Source organism: Anabrus simplex, chromosome 11 (genome assembly GCF_040414725.1).
Source record: "Anabrus simplex isolate iqAnaSimp1 chromosome 11, ASM4041472v1, whole genome shotgun sequence".
NCBI lineage: Eukaryota > Metazoa > Arthropoda > Insecta > Orthoptera > Tettigoniidae > Anabrus > Anabrus simplex.
Window position 1 is genome coordinate 26,094,166 of NC_090275.1, and position 23,304 is coordinate 26,117,469.

At 41.3% G+C, this 23,304-nt stretch overlaps 1 long non-coding RNA gene across 1 annotated transcript in view; it reads left to right on the plus strand.

Moving 5' to 3' along the window:
• The first annotated feature begins 6,030 nt into the window (after positions 1-6,030).
• The window catches only part of LOC137502664 (uncharacterized), a 67,239-nt gene continuing 49,965 nt past the window's right edge, over positions 6,031-23,304 (plus strand). The window contains exons 1-2 of the long non-coding RNA XR_011018822.1: positions 6,031-6,085; positions 11,044-11,078. This is a non-coding gene — a long non-coding RNA (uncharacterized lncRNA). The remainder of the gene's footprint in view (positions 6,086-11,043; positions 11,079-23,304) is intronic.

Genomic DNA, 23,304 nt, shown 5'->3' on the forward strand with positions numbered 1-23,304 from the left:
CAGTTGCGATGGTACGTTCCATATCAGCCACTGCTTGCAAATATCAGCTGTGTGCTTGGGATCATTGTCTTGCTGAAATATATAGTAAGACCCCAACCCCATTTTTACTGCACTCTGACATTGTTCTTTAAAATGTTTAAATAACCCCATCTGTCTATGATGCCACTGATGATTTCTATATTTCCCACTCCACAAGACGACATGCACCCCCAAATGATAATTGATCCACCTCCATGTTTTACAGTGTGTAGCGTATTTGCAGGTTTATTGGCTGTATTAACTTTTCTCCATACATAACTGTTTCCATCCGAACCGTATAGAGATATTTTAGTCTCATCTGACCAAATAACTTTGTTCCAGAATGTGCAATCCTTGTTTTCATACTCTCTGCAAAATTTCATTCTGGCTTGTCGATTTTTCTTAGTAACAAACGGCCTTTTCCGTGGTCGTCTACCGTGATGATCATATTTCCACAATACCCTACGAATTGTCTGACTTGACATTTTCTTCTTCGTCCTTTCTTCGAGCATTACGCGGATCTTAGGCGCACTTAATTGAGGATTCTGTTCTACTTGTTTCACAATATAACGTTCATCTCGCCTATTCAGTATCTTTTCTTTTGCTTTCCTTGGCAAATTCTTCGTGGTTCCACTATATCTGAATTTATTCAACACATAGTGTATTGTGAAATGAGGTTTATTTACTTTGCGTCCAATTTCACGCAAAGAATACCCTTGCAATCCGAAAGATACAATTACATTTTTTAGTTCGTCACTTAACTCTGTTCTTTTACCCATTAGGCCTATGTAACACACGGTCTGGTGCACTAACTGCGAAACTATACACACTAGCACAGCACAGATACACACCAACTAGCTAGGAGTGTTCCCGAGCGACGAGGTAGCTAACGTGTACAAATAAGACTGTTGTAAGCAAATAGGCCACTACACAACATATATCACTCATATTCTTTTAAAATGGTGTACCGAGACTTTTGATCGCTAACATCAAGTTCTCAACACCTTGTGCAATAACTTATCCATGTCTTGTGCACTGGTTACGTACTATTTAGAAATTATAAAGACATTATATCTGCTAAGTGGGGTGTACAATCAAGACTGTTATGCACTGTAGGTATGCGCGTATATGATTTATTTCTTTATCAGTTTGGCAACCGGTTCGTGCGGTAAGTTGTTATCATCGTCAAGAAGTTATTATTTAAGACTCTGAAGGTCTGCTCTGGCTCATTATAACTTCGTATAAATGCAATTTGAACCCAGTAGCATGACAGGTTGAAATTACCTTTATATATTAGTTGTACCGGTACCTCACATTTGAACAGTTTATCACGCAGAGTAGTTTTAATAATTTTACATACAGAAGATAATCCTCATGAACATTCCGTTGTAATTTAAGATCATGTATAAAAAGTCAATACAATAATAACCCTTTGTCTAGCCTACGTTTATTTTATTTGTCTGCGTTAGGTCTATAGATGTGTGGTGATAAGATTTTGTTCTGAAAGTGGTTCGTTGAAAGTATCAGTGAATACGTTCTAACAAACCTACTTTGTCGAAGGATTTTAATAATAATAATAATAATAATAATAATAATAATAATAATAATAATAATAATAATAATAATAATAATAATAATAATGTTATTGTTTTTACGTCCCACTAACTACTTTCACGATTTTCGGAGACGCCGATGTGCCGGAAATTAGTCCCGGAGGAGTTCTTTTGCGTTGCAGTAAATCTACGGACATGAGGCTGACGTGTTTGAGCACCTTCAAATACTACCGGACTGAGCCACGATCGAACCTGCCAAGTTGGGGTCAGAAGGCCAGCGCCTCAGCCCGGACGAAGGATTTTAGAATGCTGGCTGATGGTGTTGGAACAGCAATGAAACTACCCGTTTCACTCCTTCCCCAAATTCTCAAACCGTATATTTAGAGATTCAGCCAATTTCACAGCAATCACATAGCAAACAAAAGGAGCATTCTTCTTCGTTTTTAAAACTTAACTTACAAGTTCACCGCCTGCTTGATTCACAATAACATTGCTTGTCCAGACGCAACATCCTCCCAACTTTGATTTTACACTGTCAATTCAAATTAATTTACACATGAACAAGATATATTAAACAAAATTTCAAACACAGTTTAAGTTCTTTCACTCAAGAAAACGTGAAGGGATGTTCACTTTCCTGCCTGTCCTGGTAACTTTGGCACCTTGCACGGGGACACCAGGATCTGGAGACTTGGAACAGGTACCTTGGTATTTTTTGTGGTAACGTCTAGTGTTGCGCCTTTACCTGGGCTTATGGGAGAGAAACACATCTCCAAGGGATAGATGTATTTTATTGGCCGGATGAATGCTCCAGCAGTCACTATTCGTGCTACATTGTTCTTCCCGGGGAACACCTCTGTTACTCGCGCCAAGGGCCAGTTCATTCTCTTCATGTTGTTATTGCCGATCAGCACAACATCTCCACACTTTATCTCTTCTCTCCTCCCCTTCATGTCACCTTTCTTGTGAACGAGTTGACCTAGATACTCCAGTCTGAATCTCTTCCACAATTCTTCTCTCAGGCGTTGTAGCCTTTTTGATAAATGAATGTTATCAATAGAATCGAGGTCTGGCACTCCCACCGTTTTGATATCTTGTATGTTCATTGAAGGTGTCAGCATGGTGGTTAACATCACAGCATGGTTAGGATGCCCGAGCCCTCTTTCCATTCGTCCCATCACAACCCATCCTAGTGAGCCCACATTCCATTTCTTCAACTTTTCCAGTATAAAGCTTCGCCACAGCGTCCGCTCCTAACAGTATCTCAATTGATGGCTGTCCGTTTCCGACATCAGTTATTTTGATTCCACGTTGGTTCAGCTCTTTCAAGCAAGCCGTAGACGGGTGTCGGGATATGGATCCACATATTATGGGCTGGTCTAGTACCTCAACGTTGCTAGCGTAGTTTCCTTCCAAGCTTTCTAAGCAGATGCTGTAACATCGGTTCTTTTTTTTCTTGGTTGAGCTCCCACCAAATAGGACGTGTTTTGCCATCTCAGTATTTACATGTCGTCGCCTCATTTCTTCTGCAATCTTCTTCAGGATATACGATCGTTGTGAACCTGAGTCAATTAGTACCCTTGCTTTTTGCTTTCTGCCATTTGCAACGAGATTTACCGTGAGTGTTTGAAGAAATACCCCTGAGGTACACTGACTAGATAAACACGTTTTGTCGTCTTCATCATTTTTACCTTCTACAGATAAATTTTTCTGTGCATTTTTTATATTTGGACACATGATTATATAATGTCTTTTGGAGCAAATTATGCAACTTACTCTCTGCTTGCAGTCCTTTGCCCGATGGCCATGTTTTAAACATGCGTAACATATTTTCCCTTTTCTCACCAAGTCTTGCTTGTGGCTAAGGGATAATTTGTGGGCATGGAAACAATCCTTACTGACATGAGTTTTATTACAGAACAGACACACAAGAGGACTCTTCTTCTTCTCACCAGAAAATAAGTCTGCTGCAGTAATCATAACATCATTGTCGTCAACTTGCTCTCCGTTGTTCTTCTGTCGCTTTGAAGCCAGCTTTTGCTAGTGCTATTCGTTCTTTACCCTCAGCTTCACACCCCAAGAATGCTAAAAGACGTTTCAATCGGTCTTCTTAAATTCTACCTTCTTCGTTCTCTTGTTCGATTGCTACAGGGTTCCTTAACCACACGGGAAGTAGATCTTCTGGAATACAGCATTCCACAAGTGGAAATAGCATCGCTGCGTATTTATCTGATGTCATCCCGATTGATTCCAATGCTCTCAGGTGTGCTTCTAACTTATCGTAGAGATGAGCTATTTCAAGCCTGGTTTGGGACTCTGTTACATTTCTTATTACGAGTCCTTGTAGCTCTCTCACGTAATATTCGGTCAAAGATTCTTCCTTACCGAATCTATTTTTTTAAGCTTTCAACTTTCAATAGCTTTCTTATAATTTTCAGCAGATGCGGGGAAACTCTCTACAATCTCTCCAGCTCGTGAACCTTCTACTGTAGTCTGAAGCAAATACTGAAATTTATCTGCATCTTCCATATCCCTGTTTTAATCAATTCTTCTAACTGATTCCAAAAACCCAAATGTCTTTTATATTTCCACTAAATTGTTTCAGCTCTATTTTAGGAAGTTTAAGCTTCCTCCTACTTGAGGTTAGAGATGAACTAACCGACTGGGCATCATTGACTAGTTCTACTTGAGCGCATTTTGTAACAAAAGTTTCCATCTTTACCTTAACACAATCCATTTTTTCTCTATATGCTTCTGCAGTGTCATATTCTGTTTCAAAGTCAGCATTTTCATCATCTAATATCAACGTGGCCATTTGATCGTCTAGTTTATTAAGATCGCCAGATAACCTATCTAACGTAGAAAACTTTGATTTCACTATTTCCTCATTCGGATTCCCAGAATCTATTTCTTGTGTAAAACTGTCATAAGTTTTAGTAAAACATGCCTTCACCACTTTATGTTTCTTAAGTACTGCCTCCATTTCTTCCGTTACGGTACCTATAATAACCAGATTGAGACTCACCAGTATCTGCGTTATTAGATCACGTCGGGGACACCAAAGTTATGTTGGAACAGCAATGAAACTACCTACCCGTTTCACTCCTTCCCCAAATTCTCAAACCGTATATTTAGAGATTCAGCCAATTTCACAACAATCACACAGCACAACAAAAGGATCATTCTTCTTCGTTTTTAAAACTTAAATTACAAGTTCATCGCCTCCTTGATTCACAATAACATTGCTTGTCCAGACGCAACAGATGGTATTGGGTCTCAATCCGTTTACTTCGAATACAAGAGATTAGCACTATGACCTCGCCACACCTGAAAATTCTGGTTATCTTCGACTGGCCTGTGAGGAGCCGAAGGACATTGCCGTTCCTGAAATGTTTTTTATACCCCGATTGCACAATTCTTAGTGTGTAAATGATGACTGTGACGTTATAATCGTTAATATCAGTGTGTAATTTGCTTTAAGATCACATTTAATTAGTCGCCTTTTCCCTGTGTATAAATCATTCATATAGCATTGTAAGTGTATATATTTTATAATAAGGTAGGTTGTGGTAATAAGGCCCAGCAGGTATGAAGGCCAACTGTTTGATTTTCGTATTTGCCGCTTCTTTGGTCGGTAGTTAACCTACATGTCTGCTTACTGTCTATGCCTGGTACCTGTTGGAGAAAGTGAGATCTTGGCCCTCCTCAGTATTTGGTTGCCAGGCCAGACTCAAGACTCGAAGAAGGGGAGTTGATCTCATTTTAATAATTTTTCTTTGGAAAGGGAAGTAAAAAAAGGGAATGTTAGTGCTAGGATAGCATTAAATTAATATATGTATCTAATAGTGCATTAAATAAATAACGAAACGGTGTACATTTTATCGAATTTGGTTAAGAACACAAGATGATGCAATAAAAAACCCTCAAGGTCACGATGCAGGAAATAAGGCCCACGCTTTGCAAATGTAGGCCTTATATTTGGAATTATGAATCATCTCCACCCAAGCTCGTACTCCCCAAGTATAATACTTTATTGCGTGACCTAGATAGGTTTAATTATGATAGCACAGCTTATAATAGGCCCAGGAATTGGATTGGCACTGAGGAATGTGAACCAAATATGGCATGTCTGTAATCTCTTAAATGCATCTCTCAATCAAGTGTGGTTTAGGTTTAATTGAAATGTTAATTGCGGCCAGTATCCAGTATTTGGGAGATAGTGGGTTCAAACACCACTGTCAGCAGTCCTGAAGGTGGTTTTCCGTGGTTTCCCATCTTCATACCAGGCAAATGTTGGCGCTGTACCTTAACCAAGGCCACGGACTCCTCCTTCCCATTCCTAGGCCTTTCCTATCCCATCGTCGCCGTAAGACCTATCTGTGTCGGTGTGACGTAAAGCAACTTGTAAAAAAAAGGAGATGTTAAAGATATTTTCTTTTCAGATTTTGGAGGCTCTCCTGATAATTTGAAGGAGTGGTGGTGTATCATCAAGAAAAATGGTCCCTGCAGAGGAGGTAACTAGTTCCGTAACATACATTTATTTCAGACATTCTTCAGGCTAAGAATCTACTTATCTATGAGGGCATTTTGTATAGGTTTGCTTCTTATATGATCTTTCCAATAATATCTGGGATAATGACCCGAGGTGCAGAATCCGCATAAAGCCTAGAATATCTTCTACCAGAGAGTCATTTATTTTTCACTGTAAGTAATGTTTATCCTATCATGTGTTCCTTTCGATGTCTGCATCTTTCTAAATAATGGTATGACTTAATATTCACCGCTGTCGCTGTCCTTGTCCACACTCACAGGTTGTTTTCATCTTGTTTACGTAGAAATGAGGGCTCTTCTGTCAATATCGGTGATACACTGCTGCTTCTAACTCCTCATCACATGTGTAACGGTGACCTATCAGATGTTCCTTAAGTTTCAGAAGAAGGAAGAAGTAACAAGATGTGATATCGAGAGAGTATGATAAATGGGGTAAAATCACATGAAATTAGAGATGCCATAATGCACCTATGTGTGGACGAGTATTGTCAATAGAAAGAGGCTAACTTCTTTTCCAGGACGACCTCACGGTAATCAGGTGTGATGGGTCCACAAAGTACCCACTTGCACTTAGGAGCTGATTGTTTTGCCACACTCTACAAAGTGTATGCGATCGCAGTCCCAGAAGATGGTCATCAACACTTTCCCTGCCGAAGCAGTTTTAGGGGTCAGGTGACCCTTTATGACTGTCGCTTGTTTTCTGGGTATATTGGAGCTTTAGAAAGAAGTTGGAATAGGAAAGCTAAATGGGATAATTGATAGGAAGATGATTTGGACGTGTAAAGAGGATGGAGGAGAAAAGAATACCAAGACAGAGATGAAGTTTGAGGGAAAGAGAATGATAGGAAGACGTAGTACAAGGTGTATCGATTCAGTAAAGAGGATTGCAAGGAGAAGAAACCGGAAGTGAGACAGAATGATGGAAGAGGAATGGTGGGAGGAAAGAGGAAGAATGCCCCGAACCAGCAGGAGCTGAATAAGGGGAAATGGTGATAAATGGAGTGCCCATGACTTGTCGCCATTTACATTAATTTATTACAATAACTAGAACATAAGCCTGTCAAAACTACTATCTATAAAGTAATTGGAAATTCTAAATGGATATCTTATGAATAAAAGTCACACTTTCCAGGTATTTCAAATGGAATCAATACAGGTAGTGTAGTATTTCCTTATGAACCATATTGGGTGCACTTGTAGCTCAGAGTTGTACTTTGACGTCTATGGATCTGCGTATGTTTGATAAAGCTACACACAACAGTCCAAAACGAATCGTCATCAGCAGCGTAATACGCCCTCACTCCATATGAGCATTGCGGAGAGGTTTGTAATTGAACTTACTACGCATTCTACTGATTAGAAATTCTATAACTCCACCTCTCCTTCCTGCTGGCCAACATTCTGAACAGGACTGGAACCGGCTAACCACGATATCAAACCTTGGCCATCATGTACTTATCGATAGAGATAAATCTCAGAATGGAAATGAAACAAAATAATTCATTCATTTCACTGGTAGATAGTATTTTTCACCGAACAGTTCTGTTATGATGGTCATTTTTGCACTTTCTTTTAATCCATAACTGGTACAAGTTTAAGGGTGGCGGGCACCAACCAAGAGTAAATTCTACTTCCGTAGTAAAGTACTCTTGAAGTCAGCATTCGGCGACTTCCACACGAGAGTAAATTACTTCCGAAGTATTTTAGTCCTTTCAGATACACCTGGACTAAATTACTACAAGAGTAAAATGTTGAAGAGCACCATCTTGTAGTATATTACTAAAGAAGTAAATAACGTACGAATATAGGTTAGAATTTACTCTCACGTCGTGCATGGAGTAAGCTAAGTTTAGACTTGTTGACTAATGATAATATCGTGCCGTATATGAGAGGAAAGACGTTTCAAACGTGTTTATGGATTACTTAGATTATATTGACGATCTCGACGCAGTAAACGATGGGAAATGTAATAGTGCGTAGGCCTACAGTGCGTGAAAGGCGATAGCCGTGTAATGTGAACACGGCGAGTTTCAGGAACGTTTTTGGTCTTAGGAAGGAATCCTTTACTTTTCTTCTAAATCTACTTGGAGATCACTTACAGCTGAATTCTTGTCTTAATTTTGTTGTATATCTAAAATTACAGTTGCTGTGTGCCCTACGAGTGTCTCGTACCGGAACATTTCAGTCCAGTTGCCGGTGATCTAATTAACGTTTACCGCACAACTGCTAGCCGTATCTTTCATCGCGTGATTAAAGCAGTAGTTGAGGCTAAGTGGGAGGTACGCCTGCAAATGATGGTGATCGTTCGGAAAATAAAAGGATATTCTTCACGTTGGCAGGTTTCCACACGTCGTGGGTGCAACTGACTGTGACTGCGCGCATATTCCCATTTATTGCCCTCTCGGTGACAACGGTGAACTTTTCAGAAATCGGAAGATTTTTTTTTCAATCTGTTTAACGTCGCACCGGCACAGATAGGTCTTATGGCAACGATAGGGCAGGAAAGGCCTAGGGATTGGGAAGCGACCGTGGCCTTAAGGTAGGGCCTACCTGCCTGGTGTGAAAATGGGAAAATTTCGCTGTGGATGTAGGCCATCTGTATGAAGAAACCGCCATCACTTTTAATTATTCCCGCGTGTCCATGATTTTCTGCTTTGCTTCCGTCTTCGCTTTTAAGTCCTTCTACAGAATCTTAACTTGCTCTTCACTGCGTTTTCCGTCACTCGAAGCATTGAATTCTTTCGCCACGACTTTCCATGAATTTCCTTTCTTATCCAGCATCTTTATGTTGTGTTTCTTACACCTTATATCCTTTGCATAGATGGTCATTATCTCTATTAACAAGCATTTATCTTTTTCGCTTACGTTTTCCCCCCGTTTCCTATCGCACATAACCTTATCTATTTGGATTTCTTTAAAGAAGATACACGAACACAGCACTACTCCGCGAGTAACGAACGCTACTTCTGTAGTATGGACTTCTTTAGTAAACGCTACTTCCGTAGTAATTTACTCCAAGATGGTGCACGCCACCCTTAGTCTTTCAAATGTTTCTGTGGAAGGCAGCATAAGCCAAGATGTACGCAGTTCAACACAATGCTGATGGATAAAGCTTTAGGTATACTTATGTCATCAAGGCCACAGACAATTTATCAATGGACATAAGGAGTTTTCATGCCCCAGAATAGAAAAATGATTCATTTATTTTACTGAAAGAAAGCATTTTTCATTAAATATTATGATGTTCAACATTGCGTTATTCTTATAACCCATATCTGGTACCAGTTGGAAGACAACAGATGTCGGGATGTACGAAGTTCTAACTCAGCCCGATAGATATAGCTGTGTACTTAACGTCATCATGATGATGAGACAATAACTCCTCTAACAGAAACCAAATTTTCTTTAAAAATGTACAAAAGTCGTGTTCATGAGAGGTTGATTGTATTTTTCTAGTAAAGAAGACATAACAGCCTATAACTGGCACCAGTTTCAGCTTTTGAAACATTCTTATTTTCTCAATATGTTTTATATATAGAGATTTTTGAAACAATTTTTTACATTACTTATACTTTAGTGTAGGGGTGATACCAGACGGCAGTGATCTGGAAACGTATGTAACTAGAGAAAGACCTACGCTGCAAAATAGAAAGAAAGATAAGAGTGATAAAAGTGAAATAACGTATAACCTACAAATGTTGCTCAGTCAGGAGTGTTGGACATCGGATGAGTGATTGGAACAACTCGCTATGAATAGCGACAGAGTTTGTTAACCTCGACACAAGTGGTACAGTCTCATCCTGGTGACTTGTCTTAACAACAGTAATGTTGTTCACATGTAGTATATTCCTGTCAGAGATCAGGGATTTCTTTTTGTGTTACTTCTGTATCGATTGACAGAACTGCAGCAATTTATAGGATGGGAAGGCCTCCAAAGAAATTAAGCAGAAAGATAAAATCCAATGTTTTAAAATTTCTTACTGAAGATAAGTATTCAAAGCTGTAAAAATGGGGCAGTGCATGCTGCTAGGTGGTGTAAAAAAGCAGAGTGATTGATCGGGATTGATGGTGAGACACTTGAGAAAAAGTATCTCCTTTTAAGTACCTGGGTAGGTTAATACCGAAGGATGGCTGCTGTCGACAAGATGTCAAGGTGTGCCTTAGGATGCTGTGTCCCTACGAAGGTTGACGATCCAGTTGATTATGATAGCTCGCAAAACAGCAGCTAGAAATATTTCATTGGAAGTTCGTCCATACCAGCAGCGCAGGGAGGTAGTGTTGTACAAATACCACAACATGCTAGTCTAATGCCCTTAGGTTCAGGAAGTGATTCCTTAAAATATTTGTTTGGTCAGTAGGATTACATGGGATTTAAATGTGGATATTGAGCTCCAAACTGATGGGTTGTATTCACGCCTTTCAGATGTGATGGTGAGGCTTGATTAAGAACCACTGAATTAATTGAATTAAAAATATAGAAGTAGATTATCAGGTTGGTAAAGGAAGAGTTATTTTTAGGCAACTGAGTAGAAGACGACTTGCCTGGGTCAGACACGCTATAACATGGAGACTTGCTGTTCGAGATGGTGGAATGTAGGCTGGAGGGAAAGAAACAGCAAGGAAGACAATGTCACACTTTTATAGACCGACTAAGACAAGAAACGAGTTCACACATTTGGGCAATTAAAAGAAACAGCTCTCTCCCAGGGACGGATGATGGGTATTTTTTTCAGAAATCCCCTGCTTTTCAGCATTGTTCATTTATTTCCCTATTGTTTCCCTCACTTCCCTCAAATACACTTCCTTATTATTTGAAACACCACTTTCAGCGGTTTTCTTCCTCCACATGATTCCAATATCAGGCCCATTCTTCCTGCATGAAGTGATTACTATTTTAGTGATAATATATTTATTATTTCAGGTGCAGGAAGACAACCCTCAGAATGCATCAGTCCCGTAAGTCAAGTAGTATTAGTACTGGTTAAAGTGAAAATATAGGTATTTAATTTTATAAATTAGTTTGTTGATTTAAGTGAATATTTAATTTTTACTGCTGCAATGTACTTGAAATAAACTTTCTGCTTGCTACGTCATGCTATAAAGATATACTTTCAGCTTATTATGCCGTGTTGTAGTAAATACCAAGAGATGTTAAGCACAGAAAAAATGGCCAACCTGATGCCAGTGGGGTCAAAATCTTCAGAATTCCCATTTTGCATTGGTTGCTCCAACGTTTGAGCTATTCAAGCGAATATTTAACCTCCTCGGGCCCATGGTTCAAGTATAAGTGTTTCGAATACAATTTTCAGATTTTCAGGATGCAAGAAATCTCAGTTTTATGGAAAAAATGACGTCAAGTTTGAAGCTAATTACTGCCCCAATACCATATGTAACCTATATGTTACAGTGGGTCGTAATGTTTATGATGGAAAAGTATGGGATATTTTCTTTGAAATGCTGTTGGTCACTTCGAAACACACTTAAGTTAAACATCAGTTCACTATATACCACAAAATAAACAGATTAAAAACATACTTTCATATAAAGTTATTACAGTTTTAGGTTCAATGAGTTAACAACACACTAAAAGTACACAAACAGAATACAACAAATCATAACCCATAGAAATGTTTGTAGCAGTTCTGATTTGTGTTCATACAGAGAAACACCTTACAAGTGGAACACATGACCCTGCATTTTGAAATGTCACAGGCTGGTAGGCGGTAGCGCTAAGGTTTCACATTTCCAGAGATTTCCGGCATATGATCAGCGTTCCTGTCAGGATACAGAGATGTTGTTGCTTTCCATTTTCAGGTCACCATTTCAAATGCCGTTTTGTTTGTATCATCATCTTCCGCTTCCATCTCCACTTATGATTGTTAGTTCATTAATGAGTGTAGCAGAGGAGAAAGCCATGACTCAGTATTTGACAGATGAAAAGGGACTGTCCTGAGAATGGTTTTCTGTGGTTTTCCATTCTCCTGAACTAAGTCAAATACCGGGATAGTTTCTAGCATAGGCCACCGCCGCCAACACCCTTAATTTCTCCACACATCTCCTTCACTGCTCCAAATCTCCTGGCCAGAGTGTGGGCGTTACCCTCTAAGAGGCCTTCATGGTATGGATAGAAAACATTTGTACTTAGTCAAGTTAACGGTCGTCGTTAGAAAGGTCTGAAGCATAACATTTTAAATTAAAAAGAAAAGGAGATATTTTCCTAAAATACAGTATTATACACTTTACATTAATAATTTTTCTATCCTCCACTGCAAACCATGTGACCTTGCCATGGTGCGGAGGTTTGTGTGTCCCAATGAAGCAGATAACTGATCCGCAGTTGCAACCATATCGGATGGGTATCTGTCGAGAGACCAGACTAATGAACGGTTCATCGAAAGTGGGGTAGCAGCCTTTTGGAAGTTAAAAGGGTGGCAGTGTAGATGACTGACTGATATGGCCTTGTAATAATACTCAACATGGCTTATCTGTGTTGACACTGCTATACGGTTGAAAGCAACGGGAAACTACAGCCGTAACTAACTCCCGAGGACTTGCAGCTCTCTCTGCATGAATGATGTACTGATGATGGCTTCCTCCCGTGTAAAATATTCCGAAGGTAAAATAGTCCCTGGATCTCTGGGTGGGGACTACACGAGAGGGGGCCATCATCAGGAAGATATATACTGACATTCTACGAGTCGGAGCGTGAAATGTTAGAAGTTTGAATCATGGTAGGTTAGAGAATTTGAAAAGGGAGATGGAAAGACTGAAGTTAGATGTAGTTAGTTTAAGTGAAGTAAGTTGGCAGGAACAGCAGGATTTTTGGTCAGGCGACTACAGAATTATCAACACAAAATCAAACAGGGAGAAATGCAGGAATTGGTTTAATAATGAATAAGAAAATGGGGCAGCGGTTACGCTACTACTACTACCACTACTGTGAAGATAGACACTAAACCAATGCCCACCACAATAGTGCAGGTCTACATGCCTACTAGTTCAACAGATGATGAAGAAATGGAGAGATTATATAAAGAGATGGAATATTTTATTACAATATGTAAAGGTGACGAGAATCTAATTGTGATGGGCGATTGGAATGCAGTGGTAAACTAAGGAAGAGAAGGTAATGCAGTAGGAGAATTTGGACTGGAACAAAGGAATGAAAGAGGAAGTATGCCGGTAGAATTCTGCACCGATCATAATTTAGTTGCTGCCAATACTTGGTTCAAACACAACAAAAGATGGCTGTTTACGTGGGCGAGACCTGGAGACACTGAAAGTTATCAAATAGACTTCATTATGATTAGGCAGAGATTCAGAAACAAGGTGTTGGATTGCAAAATTTTCCCAACCCACTGTGGGTGGGGGATGCAGATGTAAAATACACCCACGGTATGCCCTGCCTGTTGTACGAGACGAAAAAAGGGGGCGACCAAGGGATGATTGAATTAGAACCATGAAACTACTTGTTATTAGTACCATCATGCAGGAAAAACCATGGGTCATCTTTTCTTGTGAGTAGTACCACTATATGCGGAATGGAACACCATGGGCCTACGTTGCCTGTGATTAGTACCGACTATTTTAGGAACACCATGGTATAGTATGAGTCCCTATGATTAGTACACCTATGTGAGGAATACCATGGGTTTGCATTGCCTACGAGTGGCGGCATCATGTGAGAAACACCATAGGACTGCCTTACCTGTGCGACGTACAATACTTAGAGCAGTACCATAACGTTTCGAACACTGTGAGTCTACGCTACTCTCAATTAGTACCGCAACTTGAGAAATACTATGGTTCTACTTTACTAGCGATAAGTACCATTATGATGCACCATTGACGTGGATTTTGGACCCCTTTGGACAACAAGAGCCGGCCCCATGGTGTAGGGGTAGCGTGCCTGCCTCTTACCCGGAGGCCCCGGGTTTGATTCCCGGCCAGCTCAGGGATTTTTACCTGGACCTGAGGGCTGGTTCGAGGTCCACTCAGCCTATGTGATTAGAATTGAGGAGCTATCTGACAGTGAGATAGCGGCCCCATTCTAGAAAGCCAAGAATAACGGTCGAGAGGATTCGTCGTGCTGACCACACAACATCTCGTAATCTGCAGGCCTTCGGGTTGAGCAGCGGTCGCTTGGTAGGCCAAGGCCCTTCAAGGGCTGTAGTGCTATGAGGTTTGGTTTGGTTTGGACAACAAGAATCATCGATTCAGAATTGTGCTTTGTAAGCAGTACCTTGGTCAGTAATACTCATTTTTCAATATAGATTCTGGGAAGGTGGGGCATTGTGGGTCAAATCCACTGATCGTTTTAAGTTCATAATCATTGTTCATTGCCATCCTTTTGCATTCTATCCAGTGGATTGATTTTGGAATTATTTTTAACTTTCAGCATTGCGAGTTGGCTCTGCTGATTATTTTAAATTGATATTTATCTTTTCATTCTTCATCATCATGTTTTAAATTCTGTTCAGTGGATGAATTTGGGACTTTTAAATTGTCATTGCATTTCATCTCATTTCATACCATTAGGTGCCAATGACCTAGATGTTAGGCCCCTTTAAACAAGAAACATCATCGTCGTCGTCATCATCATCATCATCAAAACTTTCCCAGGAGCATTGGCTCTGACCACAACTTGATGGCCATGAAATGCCAACTGAAGTTGAAGAAATTGAAGAAATGAAGGAATGTAAGATTGTGGGATCAGAACAAGTTGAAAGAAAAGTGTATTCGGGACTGTTTCAAGGAACATGTTGCACAAGGACTAAATGAAAAGGCTGAACGAAATACAATAGATGAAGAATGGACAGTCGTGAAGAATGAGGTCCCTAGGACTGCAGAAGAAATTAGGAAAATAGGAAAGATCAAGTGGAGCCTCCGTGGCTCAGACGGCAGCGCATCGGCCTCTCACCGCTGGATACCGTGGTTCAAATCCCGGTCACTCCATGTGAGATTTGTGCTGGACAAAGCGGAGGCGGGACAGGTTTTTCTCCAGGTACTCCGGTTTTCCCTGTCATGTTTCATTCCAGCAACACTCTCCATTCTCATTTCATAGCATTTATCAGTCATAAATAAATCACTCTGGGAGTGGTGACCCCATCGTACTAACAGCCTATATCTGCTTCATTCATCATATCCCTGACCTGGTCAGTGACTGGAAAACAGGCTGTAGGTTTTCATTTTTTCAAGAAAGATCAGCTAAGAATCAATGGATAACTCAGGGGATACAAGATCTGATTGATGAACAACAAAAGTAGAAGAATGCAAAAAATAAAGAGGACAAAAAGGAATACAGGCGATTAAAGAATGAAGTGGACAAAAAGTGTAGGACAGCTAAAAGAAATGGCCGAAGGAGAAGTGCAAGGATGTTGAAGATTGTATGGTCCTAAGAAAGGTAGATGCTGCATACAGGAAAATCATGGAAACCTTTGGAGAAAGGAAAACTTAGGTGCATGAATATTAAGAGGTCAGGTGGAAAACCACTTCTAGGGAAAGAAGACAAGACTGGGAGATGGCAAGAACATATCCAACCTATCAGAGTAAAGATGTAGAAGATATGGTTCTGGAACAAGAAGAGGCTGTTGATGATGATGAAATGGGGGACCCAATTTTGAGGTCAGAGTTTGACAGAGCTTTGAGAGAAAAAGAGGAAAAAGGCACCTGGAATTGATGACATTCCCTCCGAATAAGTGACTGCCTTAGGAGAAAACAGCATGGCGAGATTATTCCGTTTAGTGTGTAAGATGTATGAACAGGGGAAGAGCCATCCGATTTTCGGCAGAATGTGGTTATACCTATTCCTAAGGTAGTCGGTGCTGACAAGTGTGAAAACTACCATGCCAGTAGTTTAGTATCTCACACCTGCAAAAGTTTAACTCATATTATTTACAGGAGATTGGGGAAACAAGTTGAAACTGAGCTGGGAGAATATCAATTTGGCTTCAGAAGAAATGTAGGAGCACATGAAGCAATCCTAACTTTATGTTTGATCTTAGAGGATCGTATTAAGAAGGAAAAGCTCACATACACGGCGTTTGTAGATCTTGAAAGGCATTTGATAATGTTGATTGTGTTGTATGTCCGGCGCTCCCTTCTCGCTCCGCCAGCCAGCTGCACGCGCGCCTGTGTATCATTCTGCTAGCTTCGACGCGCAGCCCTCAGTGCGCGTGCCTGACCATCGAGTGTACTATAAATAGGAGCTCCCTGCCTGCTCACTTGCCCACTTGCCCCGGTGTCCAGCTCCAGAATACACCCTACGTCGAGCACGGAGGCTACTCCTCTTGAAAATGTGCTTCGACCAGGTGGACTGAATTTCTGGCAGTACGAGGTTTCACCTCTGGTCACCGCTCCCTTACCTGTTTCCGCTGCCTATGTTCCGTAATTCTTTTACAAGCCATTTTCATTCCCTAATTTACGCAAGCTCCCTTAGTTTCGCTAGGTGGAATTTCTTCAATCAATTGAACTTGCTTTTTAGGAATTCAGGCACTTCAACAAACAAGGACTCTCAAAGACATTTATGTTAGTGTGCCAGATAGTTCTCGACTATGAACGTGTCAATTCACAAAGACTATCTTTTCAAGATAGAAGTGTATATAAAGACTGCAAACCTGTACATATTGTATAAAGACAGACTTTTCTCAAGATTCAATATTCCTTCTTGCTTCAAAATAAATTTCAGTTATTTGTGTAAATATCAGAAAGTGAAGCAATAAAAGTTGTGTTCTGTAAACTTCAACCTTGGTTACAACACAACTCTATGGCGACGAGGTAAAAACGCAACCACCTACAATTCTTCAGCCCCAATTGCCAACTCTATAGCAACGAGGTAACCACGGCACTACAATTCAACAGGCCCAGTTATCAACTCTACGGCGACGTGCTACACAACAACGACACTCCAACCAGTTCTGACACACAGCTTACCTTACTCTTTCTTGCACGCATCTCGCAATGGCTACTGCGGAACAACTCGCTACGGTCTTCCAAGCCTTACAGCAGCAACAACAACAGTTTATGCAACAACAACAGGCAGCATTAATTCAGGCTATTCAAGCTATTTCTGTCTCTACACAGCCATCAGCTATTCCTCCGTTCTCTGCTTTTGATCCAGCTAAGGAAGAATGGTCAGTTTATTTAGCCCGTCTACAACAGCATTTCATCTGCCATTCTGTCACAGATGATCAACGCCGCCGCGCACTATTTCTTAGTTCGGTTGGCAATGCTACGTGTGAATTACTACGTAAATTAAGTCCGGAAGAACACTTATCAGGGGTACCCTTCACGCAGCTCTTGGCCCGTCTCACGGAACACTATGCCAAAGCTCCTCACATAGTGGCTGCTCGCTATAAATTTTTTCAGAGCAGAAAGCAACCCCATCAGACACATACTGAATGGATAACTGAATTGCGTGGTCTAGCTAAACCCTGCCAGTTCATCTGCTCCAAGGACGGTTGTGGTTCCTCCTACACTGATTCTCTCATTCGGGACATGATAATTTTACATACTCCTGAAGACAAAATACGTTTTGACGCTGTCAAGCAGAGTAACCCTTCTTTAGAAGACGTCCAGCGTATTGCTACGGTTTATGAGCTTACTACCAAGACTGCCGCAGCCATAGCTTCTCCACACGAAGTTGCACAAGTCTCGCCTCAGGCCCGCAAGTCCTCTGCTACAGTGAACCGTACGGATAAGGCGCTCTCCACCAAGCATTCTCGCCAGGTTCCCTCTCGTAATGCTACACGGAAGCCCAATTCTAAAAGCACCTCGAAACTCCTGCCTTCCTGCCGAGGTTGTTTCAAGCATCATGAACGTCGTGACTGTCGTTTTTTCAAAGCTACTTGTGAACGATGTAATAAACTTGGACACATTAAGACTGTCTGTCAAAGTTCGCTCCGCCCTGCTAAGACTACTGCAGCACGCCGGAAGCATATACAGCCCCGCCAAGACATGGAAGTTGATCAGATCAATCTTATTCTTCCCACAAAGAATTCTCACAAAATCATCATTCCTCTCTCATTCTCTGATCGATCTGTCGATTTTCAATTAGACACTGGATCACCTGTCTCTATTATTAACCTGACTACCTACCACGACTTAGGTTCACCTTCATGCTCTCCAGCTGACATCCAGCTCGTGACATTTAACAAGAAGAAAATTGACATCAAAGGTCAAATCAAGCTTCAGGCTAGTTATAAAGGAATTCAGAAGGCCATTCCTCTTCTCGTAGTTAACAACTACACTGCATCAAACATTATGGGCATGGATCTATTTAACTTATTTGGTTTCCAGATACATGACAACATTAACGTCGTATCTACATTGCATCCTACTTCTGACGTTACCGCTCTCCTAGCGCAGTTTCCTGAAGTCTTCGACTCTCAGCTCGGAACAGCCAAAGACTATACAGCTCACATACAGCTGAAATCCGGAGCTAAGCCTCGCTTCCTCAAAGCACGCCCAGTACCCCTAGCACTTCAAGACCAGGTCACGAAAGAATTAGAAAGATGGATACAGACTGGAATTGTTGTACCAGTTACTTCTAGTCAATGGGCTACTCCACTCGTGGTAATCAAGAAACCTGATGGTAATGTTCGACTTTGTGGCGATTTTCGATCTACAGTCAACGCACAACTCGACACAGATATCTTTCCTATTCCACGTCCAGAAGACTTATTCCGTCGTCTCTCTGGTGGACAATTCTTCTCTCGAGTTGATCTTAAAGAAGCATATCTCCAGCTACTTTTAGATGAAGAATCTAAGAAATTTCTCACACTCAACACTCCTCTCGGACTGCTTCAGCTCCAGCGGCTCCCATTCGGTGTTTCATCCTCAGCGGCTATTTTTCAGCGCTATTTGGCTCACCTCACCGCCTCCATTCCCGGTTGTGCTAACTACCTGGATGATATTATTGTTACTGGAAAAGATCATCAGGAACATCTAACCAATCTACGCCTCCTTCTCCAGAAATTGAAAGACAATGGCCTACGAGCGAATCTCGCTAAATGTACCTTCTTTCAGCCTCAAGTTCACTACCTAGGACATATACTTGATAAGAATGGAATTCGTCCTAGTACACAGAATGTCTCAGCGATAGTAAACATGCCAGCACCTCAGAACCTCAAGCAGCTTCAGTCCTTCATAGGCAAAGCGAACTATTATAATAAGTTCATTCCACGCTTCGCTACAGTGGCAGCTCCATTAAACGCTCTACGTAAAAAAGGTGTTAAGTTTCAGTGGACTCCGCAATGCCAACAGGCATGGAAAACAATCAACAACGCCTTAATTCAAGCTATACAACTCACTCATTTTCAGCCCGACAAGATCATCACGCTAGCTACTGACGCTTCAGACTACGGTGTCGGTGCCGTTCTCTCCCAGAAGGATCGTCATGGACAAGAACGCCCCATCGCCTTCGCTTCGAAAACACTTAATGACCATCAACGTCGATACTCACAGATAGAGAAAGAAGCTTTAGCCATCATCTTTGGTATTCGCCGTTTCAATGAATATCTCTATGGCAACCATTTCCTGATCATTACCGATCATAAGCCTCTCGTACACTTATTCCATCCTGGTAATAAGATCCCAGAGAATTCCCTCAGAAAGCTTCAAAGATGGTCCATGTTCCTTTCTGATTATTCCTATCAGATTCTATATCGAGCCACATCCCAGCATTGTAATGCTGATGCCCTCTCCCGCTTACCCGTTGGTCCTGATACTGCCTTCGATTCTCAAGAATCTGAATGTCTTCAGTTGGACATAGAACTTGAAGATACTGTATCCAGTTTTCCTATTGATGCTACCTGCATAGCTAAAGCTACGGATAAGGACAATACACTTGCTACTGTACGTACTTACATCCGCAACGGTTGGCCTCTTCAGAGCACACTTCCTGCCCACCTGGCACCTTATCATCGTATGCAGCATCGTCTCACGACTCGTGCCGGAGTTGTCTTACTAGAAGCAGGCACCATCTTCCGAGTGGTTATCCCACTTAGCCTACAGAAACAAGTTCTCGAATTATTACACCAAAGCCATTGGGGTATCTCCAGAACAAAGCAACTCGCCCGTCAACACTGCTACTGGCCCGGTATTGATGCCGCCATCGAAAAGCTAATACGTCATTGTGAGCAATGTCAAACGAATCAGAACGCCCCGTCTTCTGATCTTGCTTCATGGCCTCCTGCTACTACTCCATGGGAACGAGTTCACATCGATTTCGCAGGTCCTTTCCTCAATTCCATGTGGTTAATAGTCATCGATTCACTGTCAAACTTTCCATATGTCGTAGATATGCATTCGACTACTACAACCGAAGCTACCATTCGTGCTCTCCAGAAAATCTTTACTACAGAAGGTTTAGCGCAAGTACTCATTTCGGACAACGGACCTCAATTTACAGCTACTGCTTTTCAGAACTTTTGTACACATAATGGCATTCGTCATATCCTAGCACCACCTTTTCACCCTCAATCTAATGGTGAAGCTGAACGCTTCGTCCAAACATTTAAAAGAAGTATGAAGAAAGCTGTCTCTTCAGGCTTAACTAAAGACCAAGCCTTGCTCCAACTCTTAAACAACTACAGAACTCTACCCGGCGCTGATAATATCACTCCTGCACAGAAGCTCCATGGACGACCTCACAGAACTTTACTTTCTCTGTTACAGCCTCTCCCGGCCCAGCATAAGACCTCACCAACGAAGTTCTCCCTCAACGACAAGGTCTACACCAGGACATTCAAATCCAACCCACTCTGGATACCTGGAGTCATCTGCAGATCTTTGGGTCATCGTCTATACGAGATACAGACTACGGAGAAACGTATCTGCCGCCATCAAGATCAGATACGTCTGCGCTACCGCCCCTGTCCAGCTATTGATGCTATTGCTAAACCTGATAAATCTATTGCTGCACGCGCTTTAGATCATTTAATAACAATGGGTTCCTTTCAGGACGAGACAGCGCCACTACGCCCAGTTCCAGCTCCGGACACTACAACAGTAACATCAGCAACTCCGCCCCAGCATCGCAGTCGCCGCCAGCGCCGCCGCCGTTTCACGCCGTACCGGCGTATTTAGGAGGGGAGGGTGTTGTATGTCCGGCGCTCCCTTCTCGCTCCGCCAGCCAGCTGCACGCGCGCCTGTGTATCATTCTGCTAGCTTCGACGCGCAGCCCTCAGTGCGCGTGCCTGACCATCGAGTGTACTATAAATAGGAGCTCCCTGCCTGCTCACTTGCCCACTTGCCCCGGTGTCCAGCTCCAGAATACACCCTACGTCGAGCACGGAGGCTACTCCTCTTGAAAATGTGCTTCGACCAGGTGGACTGAATTTCTGGCAGTACGAGGTTTCACCTCTGGTCACCGCTCCCTTACCTGTTTCCGCTGCCTATGTTCCGTAATTCTTTTACAAGCCATTTTCATTCCCTAATTTACGCAAGCTCCCTTAGTTTCGCTAGGTGGAATTTCTTCAATCAATTGAACTTGCTTTTTAGGAATTCAGGCACTTCAACAAACAAGGACTCTCAAAGACATTTATGTTAGTGTGCCAGATAGTTCTCGACTATCAACGTGTCAATTCACAAAGACTATCTTTTCAAGATAGAAGTGTATATAAAGACTGCAAACCTGTACATATTGTATAAAGACAGACTTTTCTCAAGATTCAATATTCCTTCTTGCTTCAAAATAAATTTCAGTTATTTGTGTAAATATCAGAAAGTGAAGCAATAAAAGTTGTGTTCTGTAAACTTCAACCTTGGTTACAACAGATTGGACCAAGCTATTTGAGATTCTCAAAGTGAACATGATCAGATACTGAGAACGAAGAATTATCTACAATCTGTATAAAAATCAGCCTGCAATGATAAGAATGGAGGGATTGAAAAGAAGCAGCAATCCAGAAAGGAGTAGGCAAGGCTGCAGTTTGTCCCCCCTCCTTTTGAATGTTATATAGAACAGGCAGTAAAGGCAATCAAAGATGAATTTGGGAAGGGAATCACAATCCAAGGAGAGGAAATCTAACCCAGAGATTTGCTGCTGATATTGTTATTTTATCTGAGACCCTTTAGAAGATCTGGAGAAGTTGCTAAATGCATGGACAGAGTTTTGGGTAAGGAGTATAAGATGAAAATAAATTAGTCCAAAAGAAAAGCAATGGAGTGCAGCCGAACACAGTCAGGTGATGTAGGAAATATTAAATTAGGAAATGATGTCTTGAAGGAAGTAGATGAATATTGTTACTTGGGTAGTGAATTAACTAATGATGGCAGAAGTAGGGAGGATATAAAATACAGACTAGCACAAGCAAAGAAGGTTTTCTTAAGAAAAGAAATTTGCTCACTTCGAATACTAATATAGGAATTAGAAATATATTTTTTATTACTTTTGTATGGAGCATGGCATTGTATGGTAGTGAAACATGGATGATAACTAGCTCAGATAGAAAGAGAATAGAAGCTTTTTTTGCTAGTTGCTTTACGTCGCACCGACACAGATAGGTCTTATGGCGACGATGGGACAGGAAGGGGCTAGAAGTGGGAAGGAAGCGTCCGTGGCCTTAATTAAGGTACAGCCCCAGCATTTGCCTGGTGTGAAAATGGGAAACCACGGAAAACCATCTTCAGGGCTGCTGACAGTGGGGTTCGAACCTACTATCTCCCGAATAATAGAAGCTTTCAAAATGTGGTGTTACAGAAGAATGCTGAAGGTTAGATGCAAAGATCGAATCACGAGTGAAGAGATACTGAATCGAATTGCTGAGAGGAGATTGATTTGGTTTAATTTGACCAGATGAGATAGAATGATAGACCACATCTCAAGACACCCAGGACTTGTGCAGTTGGTTTCTGAAGGAAGTCTAGGTGGTAAGAGAGGTAGGGTAGACCAAGGTATAAATATGACAAGTAGATTAGAGGAGATGTAGGATGCAGCAATTACATAGAATTGAAATGATTCGCACAGGATTGGGTGATATGGAGAGCTGTATCCAACCAGTCAATGTACTGATGACTCAAATAACAATTTTTCTATTAAACACACAGGTCATCCATAATAAATTTATATTATTTACAAAATTCTACTCATAATATCTTCTGTACTTACACAGATAATCAACTCATATACAGTATATGGAATCACTTGAAATAATACTATTCATTTGCTAAAGATTTAAAT